We start from the raw sequence: 15,408 nt of genomic DNA, 5'->3' as shown, positions 1-15,408 counted from the left end.
AATTGTTAAAAACGTTACACAACTTTCCAATTTACTTCTATTATGCATTTTTGCTTCATTCTCTTGGCATCTTTTGTTGAAGGGGCAGCAATACACTACTGCAAGTTAGCTGAACACAGTTAAGACCACAAGGCATATGTGCAGCCACCAATCGGCTTCCGCCCAGTGCTGCTCCTGAGCCTACTTAAAGGGACATTCAAGTCAAAATAAACTTATGATTCAGACAGAACATGCAGTTTTAAAACACTTTCCAATTTACTTCCGTTATCAAATTTTGCACAATCTTGTTATATACACACTTAATGGGAACAACCTCCTACTGAGCATGTGCACAAGCTCACAGGGTATGTGTATACTAGTCTGATTGGCTGATGTCTGTCACATGATAGAGGGGGCTGGAAAATGGGAGAAAAAAATAAATTTGCCAGAATAAATACTGCTTATTTGAAATTCAGAGTAGTCTTTGTCCATTGTCCAAAAAAAACATTGTCTTTTTATTCTGCACTTGTTAATTATGCAATTCTACTGCAAGTGATCCTTTAAGTATGCATTTCAACAATAATACAAAGAATTAAGCAAATTAGAAAATATAAGTAAATTGGAAAGTGGTTTAAAATTGCATAAATATCTAAATAATGAAAGTTGAATTTTGACTTTACTGTCCCATTAAATTCATTTAATTTTGTTTTTATTGATGAAAACCTTGGGGGATAGGTTACCAAGCTGACTATAGCCCCATTAACACATTTTTTTTTTATTTTTTGGTAGAAAGCATTAGATGTCTATTAATAATAAAGATCAAGTAACAAGGACAGGCATACACATATACAAATGTTTGATCAATGTTTTTTAGCTATTGCTGACCTTTGCTTTTACAACTGCCCACATCTTGTGGGTACACTGTAGACGTGAGTTGGGCGCTATCATGGCGCCATGCTACTTGCCCACAAGACTAATTCTGCAAATTGATGAAGATTAAGAAATGTCTGATGACTCATGCTGATAATGAAAAACAAGATTTCCTGTGGAAAAGCAGAAGCAGAGACAACTAGTTTGTGTTTACGAAACCCCCTGCCAGGCAGATGATTTACGTTTGGGGAAATTGCATCATATATATATATATATATATATATATATATATATATATATATATATATATATATATAAACACATAGAAACACCCAGCACTCACCAGCTAGCTCACAGCTAAGATAAAATCACAACTGGAAAGGTTAGTCACCGCATCTGGCCAAATGGTAAAGCTCAGGCACCACGTCAAGGTCCTTTCCATTGCCTGAGTCCCTAACACAGCCACACCATCATGTGAGCTCAAAAAGCCAAACAAACTGAGAACAAAGAAGGGGTGCACAGGTGGCTGTAATCACCCATAGAAAATACAAAACATGGAAGGGAACTGCACTCCAAGACCGGATCAGGTACACATCCTGTGACTCAGTAACATCCAGCCCTGGGTGCTAAATAGCACTCCAAAAAAGCTGTGATGTCACCAGAGCCACAGGCAGTTAACCCCAGTCCGGAATGGGTGCAGGAAACAAGGGAGATTACAAATAAAAAGTAATACAACACATAGAAACACCCAGCACTCACCAGCTAGCTCACAGCTAAGATAAAATCACAACTGGAAAGGTTAGTCACCGCATCTGGCTAAATGGGAAAGATCAGGCACCACGTCAAGGTCCTTTCCATTGCCTGAGTCCCTAACACAGCCACACCATCATGCAAGCTCACAAAGCCAAACAAACTGAGAACAAAGAAGGGGTGCACAGGTGGCTGTAATCACCCATAGAAAATACAAAACATGGAAGGGAACTGCACTCCAAGACCGGATCAGGTACACATCCTGTGACTCAGTAACATCCAGCCCTGGGTGCTAAATAGCACTCCAAAAAAGCTGTGATGTCACCAGAGCCACAGGCAGTTAACCCCAGTCCGGAATGGGTGCAAGAAACAAGGGAGATTACAAATAAAAAGTAATACAACACATAGAAACACCCAGCACTCACCAGCTAGCTCACAGCTAAGATAAAATCACAACTGGAAAGGTTAGTCACCACACCATCTTTTCTACTACAGTACATTTGCAAAGCAACTAGAATATGGATGAAAAGTGACCTGGAGGTAACATAAGTTATTAAGTGAGAGAACTTAAATGTATTCATACATTGCTCAATAAGCACTTAGAAATTCTAAGTGTAGCCACTGCCAGCAACTAGATAAGGGAGCTGAAATTAAAGAACATAGGTTCTACTTTCATACAATTTTTGCAGATAAAGTCCTTTGAGCATGGAAAAGAAATCTAGTGCAGGAATAGCAGGTGTTTCCTAGCAACAACTTCTAAGGCATAGCTACTCCTTTCCCTAGCTGCTACTCCTTTGTCTTCCTGTAGAGACCACAGCCCCCTTGTGGGGCTGTTAAAGGAAGTAATGGACCCTGCACAAATTGACTTAAAAATGGAAATAAAAGGTAAAAATGATATTAAAATAAATCATTGCAATATATAATTCATGTACAGCTTAGTGTTTTATTTCAACAATGAAAGAGATTGTTTTATATCCCTTTAAGGAGCATACCCTACAATTCTATATATGAATGAGAGACAAACCACAATAACATTAGCAATTTAAAGTGTATTGAAAATGCAATGTAAAAAAAATACTCCTAGGACAGAACACATTAAAACTATTCTACAGGCTAAATGCACATATTCATCCTTTTACTGTATTTATCTCCTTCAAAACGGTTAAACTCCTGGAAAATTTAGAAAACTCCCATTCTGCTCCAAGTGAGGATATTGCCAGTGAATGAAGCATACACATGTCTGCTTCTGATTTGTTTTTCAGGATCCACATCTGGAATGACACAGAAGCATTGTTTTCACTTTACTACACTTACTTTATTGGGTTTGTCCCATGCTCTCTAGACAAGCCAAAAAGGCAAATTCAATTTTCTCCAAAATTCTTCAAATCAATAATTTGTTAAAGGACCATTATTTTGAAACTGTTTTTTTTACCTCAATGTGTTTCCAATGACTAATTATACCACCTTTTTTTTTTTTTTTTTTAAAGGGACACTAAACCCAATTTTTTTCTTTTGTGATTCAGATAGAGCATGCAATTTTAAGCAGCTTTCTAATTTACTCCTATTATCAATTTTTCTTCGTTCTTTTGCTATCTTTATTTGAAAAAGAAGGCGTCTAAGCTTTTTTTTTTGTTCAGAACTCTGGATAGCACTTTTCTATTGGTGGATGAATTTATCCACCAATTAGCAAGGACAACCCAGGTTGTTCACCAAAAATGGGCTGACATCTAAACTTACATTCTTGTATTTCAAATAAAGATACAAAGAGAATGAAGTAAATTTGATAATAGAAGTAAATTAGAAAGTTGCTTAAAATGTCATGCTCTATCTGAATCACGAAAGAAAAATGTTGGGTTCAGTGTCCCTTTAAAACACAACCTATTAATATAGATTGAGCTTGCAGTGAAATAATTGCTCCTTTATTTTATCGATTTCTGTAAACATGCTTTTATACTGTGTATCAAAGCCAAGTGTTTAGAAGGAACAAAAACAATTACAATTTGATTACTTATCTCTCCTACCTCCCACTGGGGGCAAGATTACATATGCGGCGGTGTCACCCGCAAAAGCCGACAAAGCCAGTTTTTACGCGGTTTTCGTATCACATATACAGCGCCGTGTATATTTCACCCGTCGCCCGCAATTTTCACTCCCATAAGCTAACCTAGAACCGTGTCGCAAATCGGTATCACATATTCAGCGCAAGGACTTACGTGGCGAAAATGGAGAAATTTTACTCCATTTTCACCTCGCCACACCTAGGCAGGCGCAGCAAGCCTTTCACTAAGTATATAAGCACCGTAACAACCTGAAAATAGTAACTAACGCATGTGCATTATCTAGCTATCTGTCAACCTCCAACCCCCACCGCAATAACTAATAAACTATATTAAGCCCCTAATCTGCCAACCCCCACATTGCAAAACATCTAATTAACCTATGAATTCCTAATCTGCCAACCCTCAAACGCTATATACCTAATAAAGTGATTAACCCATAAACCGCCATCACCCCACAATGCAATATACCTTAATAAACTATAAACCTCTAATCCGCCATTCACCCATATCGCAATGTACCTATTAAAACTATTAACCCCTAAACTGCCATCCCCACCAACACAATAAACTTACCTATTAACACCTAATCCACCATTAACCCACATAGCAACAAACCTAATAAACCCCTAATCTGCCACACCCCCGCAACAAACATAACTAAATTACTAAGCCCCTAACCTAACACCCCCTAAATTAAACCCAATTACCTAAATTAAATATTTTCACAATTAAAATAAAAAGCTAACATTACTTAAAACTAAAATTAAATTAATCTAAGATTACAAAATATAAAGCATTCATATCTAATGCTAAACTACCACTATCCATTAAAAGGGCCTTTTGTAGGGCATTGCCCTAAATTAAACAGCTCTTTTACCTTAAAAAAAATTACTAAGTCCCCACTAACAGTAAAACCCCCACCCACCAAACCCCCCAAAATAAAAAAAACCTAACACTAAAAAAATCCTAAAACTACCCATTGCCATTAAAGGGGCATTTGTATGGGCATAGGGCATTCAGCTCTTTTTCAAAGGCCGATTAAATCCCTAATCTAAAAAAAAATAATAATTTTTTTTTTAAAAGCCTAAATCTAACCCCCAGATAGTTACTCACGGTTCCTGAAGTCTGGCGGTGAAGTCTTCTTCCAAGCGACGATATCTTGTATCTTCTTCCAAGAACAAGCCGGCGCAGAACTGAAGACCGGCAACCACGGAGCATGGAGATCCTCTTCGTACAATCACCGCCACACTGACAATTGAATTCAAGGTACGCGTTTAAATGTGGGGTACCTTGCATTCCTATTGGCTGATTTGAGTCTTCAAATTCAAATCAGCCAATAGGATGAGAGCTACTGAAATCCTATTGGCTGTTCAGAGTGCCATAAGTTGGATAAACTAGCGATGTCCAGAAATGAGCGTAAATTCAAATTTCTGGAGTCACCGGTGACTTACGGCACTTTAGAAACTGCTGGCGCCTAAGAAAAAAAGGTCAAATCTCCCATAAAAGTCTAACACGCCTCCCAAAAATAAACCCGACACGTAAAACCCCAATATCCGCCATCAAACCCACATCGGAACTAAAAATAAAAGTATTAACCCCTAAACCGACAACCCCCCACAACGCAATATGCCTAATTAAACTATTAACCCCTAGTAAGCCATTTACCCACAACACGATCTACCTAATAAAATAATTAACCCCTAATCTGCCATTAACCCACATAGCAAAGTACCTATTAAAACTATTAACCCCTAAACCGCCATTAACCCACATCGCAACAAAACTTATAAATATATTAACCCCTAATCTGCCATTAACCCACATAGCAAAGTACCTATTAAAACTATTAACCCCAAAACCGCCATTAACCCACATCGCAACAAATCTTATAAATATATTAACCCCTAATCTGCCAAACCCCCACAACGCAATAATCCTAATAAAACTATTAACCCCTAAACTGCCAAACCCCCACAACGCAAATAACTAATTAAATTACTAAACCCCCTAACCTAACACCCCCCTAAATTAACCACAATTACCTAAATTAAAATAGAAAAAAAATAAATGAATCTAAGATTACAAAAAATAAAAAATTCTAACATTACATAAAATAATAAACCAAATTATCAAAAATTAAAAAATTAAACCTAATCCCTATGATATAGTGTGCATCGGTGATCGTACGAAAAGAATCTCCACACTCCATGGCTCTGCGGTGGCCAGTCTTCAGTTCCGCGCTCTGCTCCGTGCTGGCTTGTTCCTGGAAGAAGATAGAAGATATTGATTCTTGGAAGAAGACTTCACTGCCGGACTTCAGAAACCGTGAGTACATATCTGGGGGTTAGATTTAGACTTTTCCTACATTTTTTTTTTTTTTTAGATTAGGGATTTAATGGACCTTTGAAAAAGAGCTGAATGCCCTTTTATCTGATGATAAAAGTGAAATGGGTAGTTTAGGATTTTTCAGTGTTAAGTTTTTTTATTTTGGGGGGTTTGGTGGGTGGGGGGTTTTACTGTTAGAGGGGGGACTTAGTATTTTATAAGGTAAAAGAGCTGTTTAATTTAGGGCAATGCCCTACAAATGGCCCTTTTAAGGGCAATTGGTAGTTTAGCATTAGATTAGTGGTTGTTTTTATTTTGTTTTGTTTTTTTATTTTCATAGGGATTAGGTTAAAAAATTTATTTTTGATAACTTGGTTTATTATTTTATGTGATGTTAGAATTTTTTGTTTTGTGTAATCTTAGATTAATTTAATCTTAGTTTTATTTTATTTTAATTGTTTGTAACTTTGTAATTGGGGTTAATTTAGGGGGGTGTTAAATTAGGGGGTGTTAGGTTAGGGGGTTTAGTAATTTAATTAGTTATTTTCATTGTGGGGGTTTGGCGGATTAAGGGTTAATAGATGTATTAGATTTGTTTAGGGGTTAATAGTTTTAATGGGTACTTTGCGATATGGGTGAATGGCGGATTAGGGGTTAATAGTTTATTAAGGTATATTGCATTGTGGGCTAATGGTGGTTTAGGGGTTAATCACTTTATTAGGTATATAGCGTTTGGGGGTTGGCAGATTAGGGGTTAATTAGATGTTTTGTGATGTGGGGGGTTGGCGGATTAGGGGTTAATATAGTTTATTAGTTATTGCTTTGGGGGTTCGCGGTTGACAGGTAGATAGATATTGCACATGCGTTAGGTGTTAGTTATTTTCAGGAGGTAGATAGATATTGTGCATGCGTTAGGTGTTAGTTACTATTTTCAGGGTGTAACGGTGCTCACATACTCAGCGCAAGGCTTGCTGCACTACCTATGTGTGGCAAGGTAAAAATTGAGTAAAATGTCTCCATTTTCTCTGCATAATTCCTTGCGCTGAATATGTGATACTGATTTGCGACACGGTTCTAAGTTAGCTTATGGGAGTAAAAATTGCGCGCAACGGGGAAATATACGCGCCACATTTATATGTGGCGCTGTATGTGTGATACCAAAACCGAGTAAAAACCGGCGTTGCCAGCTTTTGCGGGCGACGCTGCATATGTAATATTGCCCCTTGTATCTAAGCTATTGCAGAATGCCCCCTTATTACAGTTCTTTTGACAGACTTGCATTTAGCCAATCAGTGCCCTTTCATTTGTAACTCCATGGGCGTGGTCACAATGTTATCTGTATGGCACACATGAGATAACACCCTCTAGCTGTAAAAAAAACTGCTAAATTCATTGAAATAAGGGGCGGCCTTCAAGGGCTTAGAAATTAACATATGAGCTACCTAGGTTTAGCTTTCAACAAAGAATACCAAGAAAACAAAGCAAATCTGATGATAAAAGTGAATTGGAAAGTTTAAAATTGTATTCCCTATCTGAATAATGAAAGTTTATTTTGACTAGACTGTCCCTTTAAGTATATAAACTTTCAGTATAGGCAGGGATATCACAGGCAAAGTCAGCTATTTCAAATACCAAAATAAAGGTAAAGGAGCTATTTGTAAACCATTGAATACACTCAAGTAGGTAAAATGGGTAATTGGGGAAAAATTTAAATACAGGCAAAAATTAGGGCACACAGTCCCTTTTTGGCAATTTTACCGCATTTTGAGGGAAATTTAGGTTACAGAAAATGCCTTTTGGCCTTTCTAGGGACAGTGGGACAAGCCACATTGTTTATACAAGCTGTCTTTATATCTAACTTATAAGTGCAATTCCAACAGCTCTATTGTTGGAACGGGAAACCTCTACTAGTCTGATTTAAAAAAAGAAAAACAATTAAAGGGACATTCTACACTAGATTTTTCTTTGCATAAATGTTTTGTTGATCCATTTATATAGCCCATCTGGGAGTGATTTTGTAAAATGTAGTTTTGCTTATTGTTTAATAACATTGTGCTGATTTTCAGACTCCTAACCAAGCCCCAACGTTTTAGATGTATACTGATGTCTACTTATTGTAGCTGCTATTGTTTGTACAATCTGTCTTTTCATATGAGGGTAGGGGGAGTGTCTTTTGTTTCTGTTTCCCCAGCCCCTTTCAGTGGATGTCCCAGCCTAACCCTATCAGCACTGCTAAACTGGGAGCTTCTAAGGAAGTTTTTAAAAGGTTTTATATTGGAATTTGGTGTATACTTTCCCTTTAAGAACAGGAACACAGACTTTTTAAAAACACAAAATATCTATATGCCTCTTTACATTAAAAAAATAAAAAAATCAACTATTTCCCCTTAACCAGTTTCTTGTAAGTCTCTGTTCTTTTACCAAAAGAGGAAGCACAAATTAGCACATTTGCCCTGTTAATATCAGTGACTGATATGTCACAAACCACAAGAATTTGTTCTCTTTTTAACCCCTTAAAGGGACAGTTTACTCAAAAATGTTCTCCACTTTAATTTGTTCCCAATGATCCACTTTACCTGCTGGAGTGTATTAAATTGTTTACAAGTAGCTCCTTTACCCTTATATTGGCATTTGAAATTGTTGATTTAGCATGTGGTATCCCCACCTATTCTGAAAGTTTGTGGCCGCGCGTACCAGCTATAGATAAGCTTTGTAAACACAGCCAGCAGAAGAAATTACACTCCCAGTGTGATAAAGCAGAGATAAGGTAATAAAATGTTGATTTTCCATTGTTCTCTCAAAGTACTGGTGATTGTTTTAAGGACAGATATAAGATAAAGAAGCAGGTATATGTACACAATGTGATACAGTAATGAGATCTGATTATACTTACAAGCTCAACCCATTTTATTAGGTTGTGGCTTCAAAACACAAAATCAGAGCTTTAATATACACAAATAAGCCTTAAAAAGCTAATTTTCATACATTTTTTACTCTGCAGTTGGTAAAAAAAGCAATTGTGAACACATTAAGGGAAAAACTATTTTACAGTATACTGTCCTTTTAATGACCGGACCATTTTTCAATTTTCTTACCCTTAATGACAATGGCTATTTTTACATTTCTGCGGTGTTTGTGTTTAGCTGTAATTTTCCTCTTACTCATTTACTGTACCCACACATATTATATACCGTTTTTCTCGCCATTAAATGGACTTTCTAAAGATACCATTATTTTCATCATGTCTTATAATTTACTACAAAAAAATAATAAAATATGAGGAAAAAATTTGACCCCCAAAATCTGTTACACATCTACAATCACCAAAAAACACCCATGCTAAATAGTTTCTAAATTTTGTGCTGAGTTTAGAAATACCCAATGTTTACATGTTCTTAGCTTTTTTTGCAAGTTATAGGGCCATAAATACAAGTAGCACTTCGCTATTTCCAAACCACTTTTTTTCAAAATTAGCGCTAGTTACATTGGAACCCTGATATCTGTCAGGAATACCTGAATATCCCTTGACATGTATATATTTTTTGTTAGAAGACAACCCAAAGTATTGATCTAGGCACATTTTGGTATATTTTATGCCACCATTTCACCGCCAAATGCGAGCAAATAAAAAAAAAACTTTACATTTTTCACAATTTTAGGTTTCTCACTGAAATTATTTACAAACAGCTTGTGCTATTATGGCACAAATTGTTGTAAAAGCTTCTTTGGGATCCCCTTTGTTCAGAAATAGCAGACTTATATGGCTTTGGCATTGATTTTTGGTAATTAGAAGGCCGCTAAATGCTGCTGCGCACCACACGTAAATTATGCCCAGCAGTGAAGGGGTTAATTAGGTAGGTTGTAGGGAGCTTGCAGGGTTAATTTTAGCTTTAGGGTAGAGATCAGCCTCCCACCTGACACATCCCACCCCCTGATCCCTCCCAAACAACTCTCTTCCCTCCCCCACCCCACAAATGTCCCCGCCATCTTAAATACTGGCAGAAAGTCTGCCAGTACTAAATAAAAGGAGGTTTTTGTTTTGTTTTTTTTTATAAAAAAAATAAAATATTTTAGCTGTGATGGACTCCTGCCTTAGCCCCAACCTCCATGATTCCCCCCCCCAGCTCTCTAACCCTCCCCCCTATCTAATTGCGGCCATCTTGGGTACTGGCAGCTGTCTGCCAGTACCCAATTTGCCCCAAAAACAAAAGTATTTTTTGCTCTTTTGCTTTTTTTTATGTTTTCTGTAGTGTAGCAGCCCCCCACAATACCCCTATCCCCCTCCCCCTCCCAGATCCTTTTATATTATTTTTTAAAAAAATCTTTCCCCCCCCCTCTTCCCTCCTCATTGGTGTCAGTGGCCAGCTAATGCGCGTGCACGCGCGCCCCCGCACGCTCCCGGCACCCGCCGTGCACATTGCACTTCTAGGAACCGGATGCCGGGTAGCGATGGGCCGCCCACCCGCCTCCCTGTTACGCTCCCACCCACCAACGAACCGGCACCATCGCTACCGGTGCAGAGAGGGCCACAGAGTGGCTCTCTCTGCATCGGAGTCTTCTAAAAAGGTATTGCAGGATGCCTCCATATGGAGGCATCACTGCAATACCCTGAGAGCTGCTGGAAGCGATTGCGATCGCTTCCAGCACTCTCTTAGACAACTGACGTACCAGGTACGTCCATTGTCATTAACTGCTTGTTAATGCATGACGTACCTGGTACGTCAGTTGTCATTAAGGGGTTAAAATACAATTTTCTGCCCATCAACAACAGATGACACATTTATTGATGCTTCCAAAATTACTAACAACCATATTTTCATCTTTATTTTTAATGCTACTTAGTCAAAATTAATCTTTTTATAGTCTAGGTAGAGCTCAAAAATTACTTCTGTTATTAAAGGGACAGTCTAGGCCAAAATAAACTTTCATGATTCAGATAGAGCATGTAATTTTAAACAATTTTCCAATTTACTTTTATCACCAATTTTGCTTTGTTCTCTTGGTATTCTTAGTTGAAAGCTTAACCTAGGAGGTTCATATGCTAATTTTTTAGAGCTTGAAGGCCACCTCTTTTCAGAATGCATTTTTACAGTTTTTCACCACTAGAGGGTGTTAGTTCACGTATTTCATATAGATAACACTGTGCTCATGCACGTGAAGTTATCTGGGAGCAGGAACTGATTGGCTAGACTGCAAGTCTGTCAAAAGAACTGAAATAAAGGGGCAGTTTGCAGAGGATTAGATACAAGATAATCACAGAGGTTAAAAGTATATTAATATAACTGTGTTGGTTATGCAAAACTGGGGAATGGGTAATAAAGGGATTATCTATCTTTTAAAACAATAACAATTCTGGTGTAGACTGTCCCTTTAAGTTTGCTTAGTTTTCTTTATTAAAGAATAATCCTAAATTAGTGTGTCTTTAGCCATCTGGTAGCAGTGTTTTCAGCATTTTTTATAGCAATGTTATACATATAGAGAAACATTGCTGTCATAGGGCTAGATTAGAAGTGGAGCACAAATTTCTCGCGTGACTGTAAACAGTTTACAGGCGCGCTATAAATAATCAGCCATTAAAAGTGGCTGGTTAATGCTACCGCAAGCTCGTGGTAGCAATTAGCTCTCCGAAAATTAACCAGAGATCAGATCTCTGGTTAATTTTAAAAATGTCCCCAATTGCCCCCAAAATAAATTGCATCTTTAATTTTTAAAATAACTGCACAAAGCAGTTTTTAGGGTTTAAGGTTAATGGGAACTGGCACTAAAAATATCTTTACATTGCAGTCTATGGGGACTGTGTGTTCACTGTAAATATATATGAATATGCTTATTTACATATATATTTGTGTTAATATGTGTATATAAACGTATAAACACATAAATATATATGTATATATTCATGGAGAACAGCATTTGTTTTTATTTATTGCATATAAAAGGGGACATTTTAAATCACATAAGTTTGTTTTTATTTTATTTTTCTATTTTTCTTCAGTTTGTGCATGTCAATGGTGAGTTTATTTTATTCATTTAGGTATCCAACTAGAACATCTATTGCGGGTTTGGTTTCCATGTTAGCCTTTCTAGAGAATCTCTGAAAAGCTGATTATTTTTTATTTTTTTTTTATTATTATTATTTTAATATTTCCTTTAACTTTTTATCCGAGAAGACAGTGTGAGAGTAAAGCTTGGGTTTTAATACAATGGATTTGGGAAAATAGGAGGTGTAGGAAATTCTAGACCTAACAGAAAAGAGTTCACTTGTTTCTAAAATATCTCCTTTGTTAAACAGAGAGCTGTATACATTACTGAACGTTGCGCTACACACCTCTGAATAAAATAGAAACATCCAAGCATAAAACTATTTTTGGGCTCATAAGATATTTTGATTTGCAAAATATCAGCACATCTGTTAAAATTCAATTGTATGTATCACTGGAAGAACTAATGGCTATTGGGCCCTTATGCAAGAACATATTCTGCCCCCTCCCCCATACATAATGCTGGGAGTAAATAATATTTATTATAATAGTTCTGTTTTATGTGTAAAAATCCAGAAAGGAACAATTATATATAGACACAAAATGTTGTCAGCTATATAGTATGCCCAAGTGAGACCTTAGATCAGATGTACAGTATGGTCTTGTAGCCCTCATAAACTCAACGTGAAGCTGATGTGAAGCTTCAGTTTAAATACATAACCCTTGCAGCCTCATTATACCAAATGTATGCTCAAATGAGACCTGAAATCAAATCAACGTTCCTGCTGCTCCCATTATGCCATCTAGAAGCCTATGCAAGGTGTTATGTCCTGGCACTGGGGAAAGCGCAAACTAGATCTCATGATGGTACTGAAATAAAGAACCGACACACAAGAATGCAGTAGAATAATCAGTGTTTATCATGAATTTATTATGATAACACAAATCAGTAATCAACTTTATAAATGTGTCACAAATAGGAAGTTACAATTATAGTGCAACAAGGCAGTGATTAAACTATAAATGCATTACTTATCTTCGGGTTTCAGATAAGGTGTTAGTAGCATAAAACAGCGCTGATAGTCATCATTCAGTGGAACACAGACAGATGCTGAATCAAACTTCTTTCCAAGATGTTACCCTGTAGACTTCCCTGCCCCCTGAACAATTCTAATAATTAAACGTAACAGTTTTGCAGGTGTGACTGAATAGCAAAACAATAGTTCTTCTTGTAACAAGCATATATTCTCATGTTAGTCTAGCATTATCTGTCTCGTGCAATGTTACATACAACTCTTTCTAGATAAGCTCTGCTATGAGAACAGAAAGGCAGAGTGAAATACAAACTTATTTCTTAAAGGCATGTATGTGTTAAAGGCATATGATTGAGAATGATCTAAACTTGTACAAGTTAAAGGGACATTAAACACTAAATACATTTCATACACATAGTATTAAAGGTAAACTGAACTCAAATATTTTTCTTTCGTGATTCAGATAGAGCATGCAATTTTAACTTTCTAATTTACTTCTATTATCAAATGTTCTTAATTCTCTTGGTATCTTTATTTAAAAAGCAAGAATGTAAGTTTAAATGCCGGCCCATTTTTGGTTAACAACCTGGGTTGTTCTTGCTGATTGGTGGATGAATGCACCCACCAATAAACAAGTGCTGTCCAGATCACTTAAGCAAAAATTGTCTGGCTCCTTAGCTTTTTCAAATAAAGATAGCAAGATAATGAAAACAAAATTGATAATAGGAGTAAATTAGAATGTTGTTTAAAATTGCATGCTCTATCTGAATCACTAAAGAAAAAAATGTGTTTAGTGTCCCTTTAAGGTTATTCCCCGCCTTCCTCTAGTCATGGGTGCCGTCATGTAAAAAGTTAGCTTTCATTGTATTCCAGTGTTGACCTGTTTGCACATATGCGGCAACTCTTCTTCAGTTACCTGAAGTGAAACTTAGGTGCAAAAATGGCAGCACCTATAATTAGAGGGAGTTGCATGAAATGTATTTAGTGTTTAATATCCTGTTAAGGCGTTAAAAGTGGCGCAAGGTGCGGAGTATAAAGGATAATTTTGCCCCAGGGCCAGCGATTTCTACTTACACCTCTTACAGCAGGAGCTAATCGGGATAAAGGTCCCCACAAAAAGGAAATCCCCTGACAAGCTTGTCAAATCCTTTTTTTGACTCTTTCTTTTTCTCCGTTATAAAGAGACATTAAACAACTAGATATAATGTGTATTCAAACAAAGATTAGACTGAGAATAATATTTAGAGGTCATTTTAAAATTACATCTGTCAAATTACATATTTGAATAGAAACATATTTGCAATATAAATGTATTGGCAAAAATGCTTCTAGTAAATATCACTGTTTTAGTGGTAATGTTTTTTTCTGCACGTGCATGTGAATCAAAGCTATATATTATCAGTGCACCAACATTTTAAATACTGCAGCTACTCAGGGCACCAGTGGGGGCTTGTATAATGTCAGCAATTAACAAATTGAGTCATTACCAGATGGTACAAGCACCTTAGTCTCTCTGAGCAAGTGCTGAGTTTAAATGCTGGTGCACGGTGCATATTTAAATACTTTGAAACAGCTATAGATTTCATAAGAAGCATTTTTGCTAATACATAAATATTACAAAAACATTTTATTCAAAACTGAAATGCATCCATGTGGATTCCAATTTTGGCTGGAATGTCTCTTTAATTATTGAACAAATAAGTGAAAAGTTTTAGTTTCTATAACGTACAAGTAGAAAAACATAATTTATGTAAGAACTTACCTGATAAATTCATTTCTTTCATATTAGCAAGAGTCCATGAGCTAGTGACGTATGGGATATACATTCCTACCAGGAGGGGCAAAGTTTCCCAAACCTCAAAATGCCTATAAATACACCCCTCACCACACCCACAAATCAGTTTAACGAATAGCCAAGAAGTGGGGTGATAAGAAAAAAGTGCGAAAGCATATAAAATAAGGAATTGGAATAATTGTGCTTTATACAAATAAATCATAACCACCACAAAAAGGGTGGGCCTCATGGACTCTTGCTAATATGAAAGAAATGAATTTATCAGGTAAGTTCTTACATAAATTATGTTTTCTTTCATGTAATTAGCAAGAGTCCATGAGCTAGTGACGTATGGGATAATGACTACCCAAGATGTGGATCTTTCCACGCAAGAGTCACTAGAGAGGGAGGGATAAAATAAAGACAGCCAATTCCTGCTGAAAATAATCCACACCCAAAATAAAGTTTAATGAAAAACATAAGCAGAAGATTCAAACTGAAACCGCTGCCTGAAGTACTTTTCTACCAAAAACTGCTTCAGAAGAAGAAAACACATCAAAATGGTAGAATTTAGTAAAAGTATGCAAAGAGGACCAAGTTGCTGCTTTGCAAATCTGATCAACCGAAGCTTCATT

The sequence above is a fragment of the Bombina bombina genome, chromosome 11 (assembly GCF_027579735.1).
Source record: "Bombina bombina isolate aBomBom1 chromosome 11, aBomBom1.pri, whole genome shotgun sequence".
NCBI classification, from domain to species: Eukaryota; Metazoa; Chordata; class Amphibia; order Anura; family Bombinatoridae; genus Bombina; species Bombina bombina.
The sequence above is the reverse complement of the archived record's forward strand: the minus strand, read 5'-3'. Positions refer to the sequence as shown.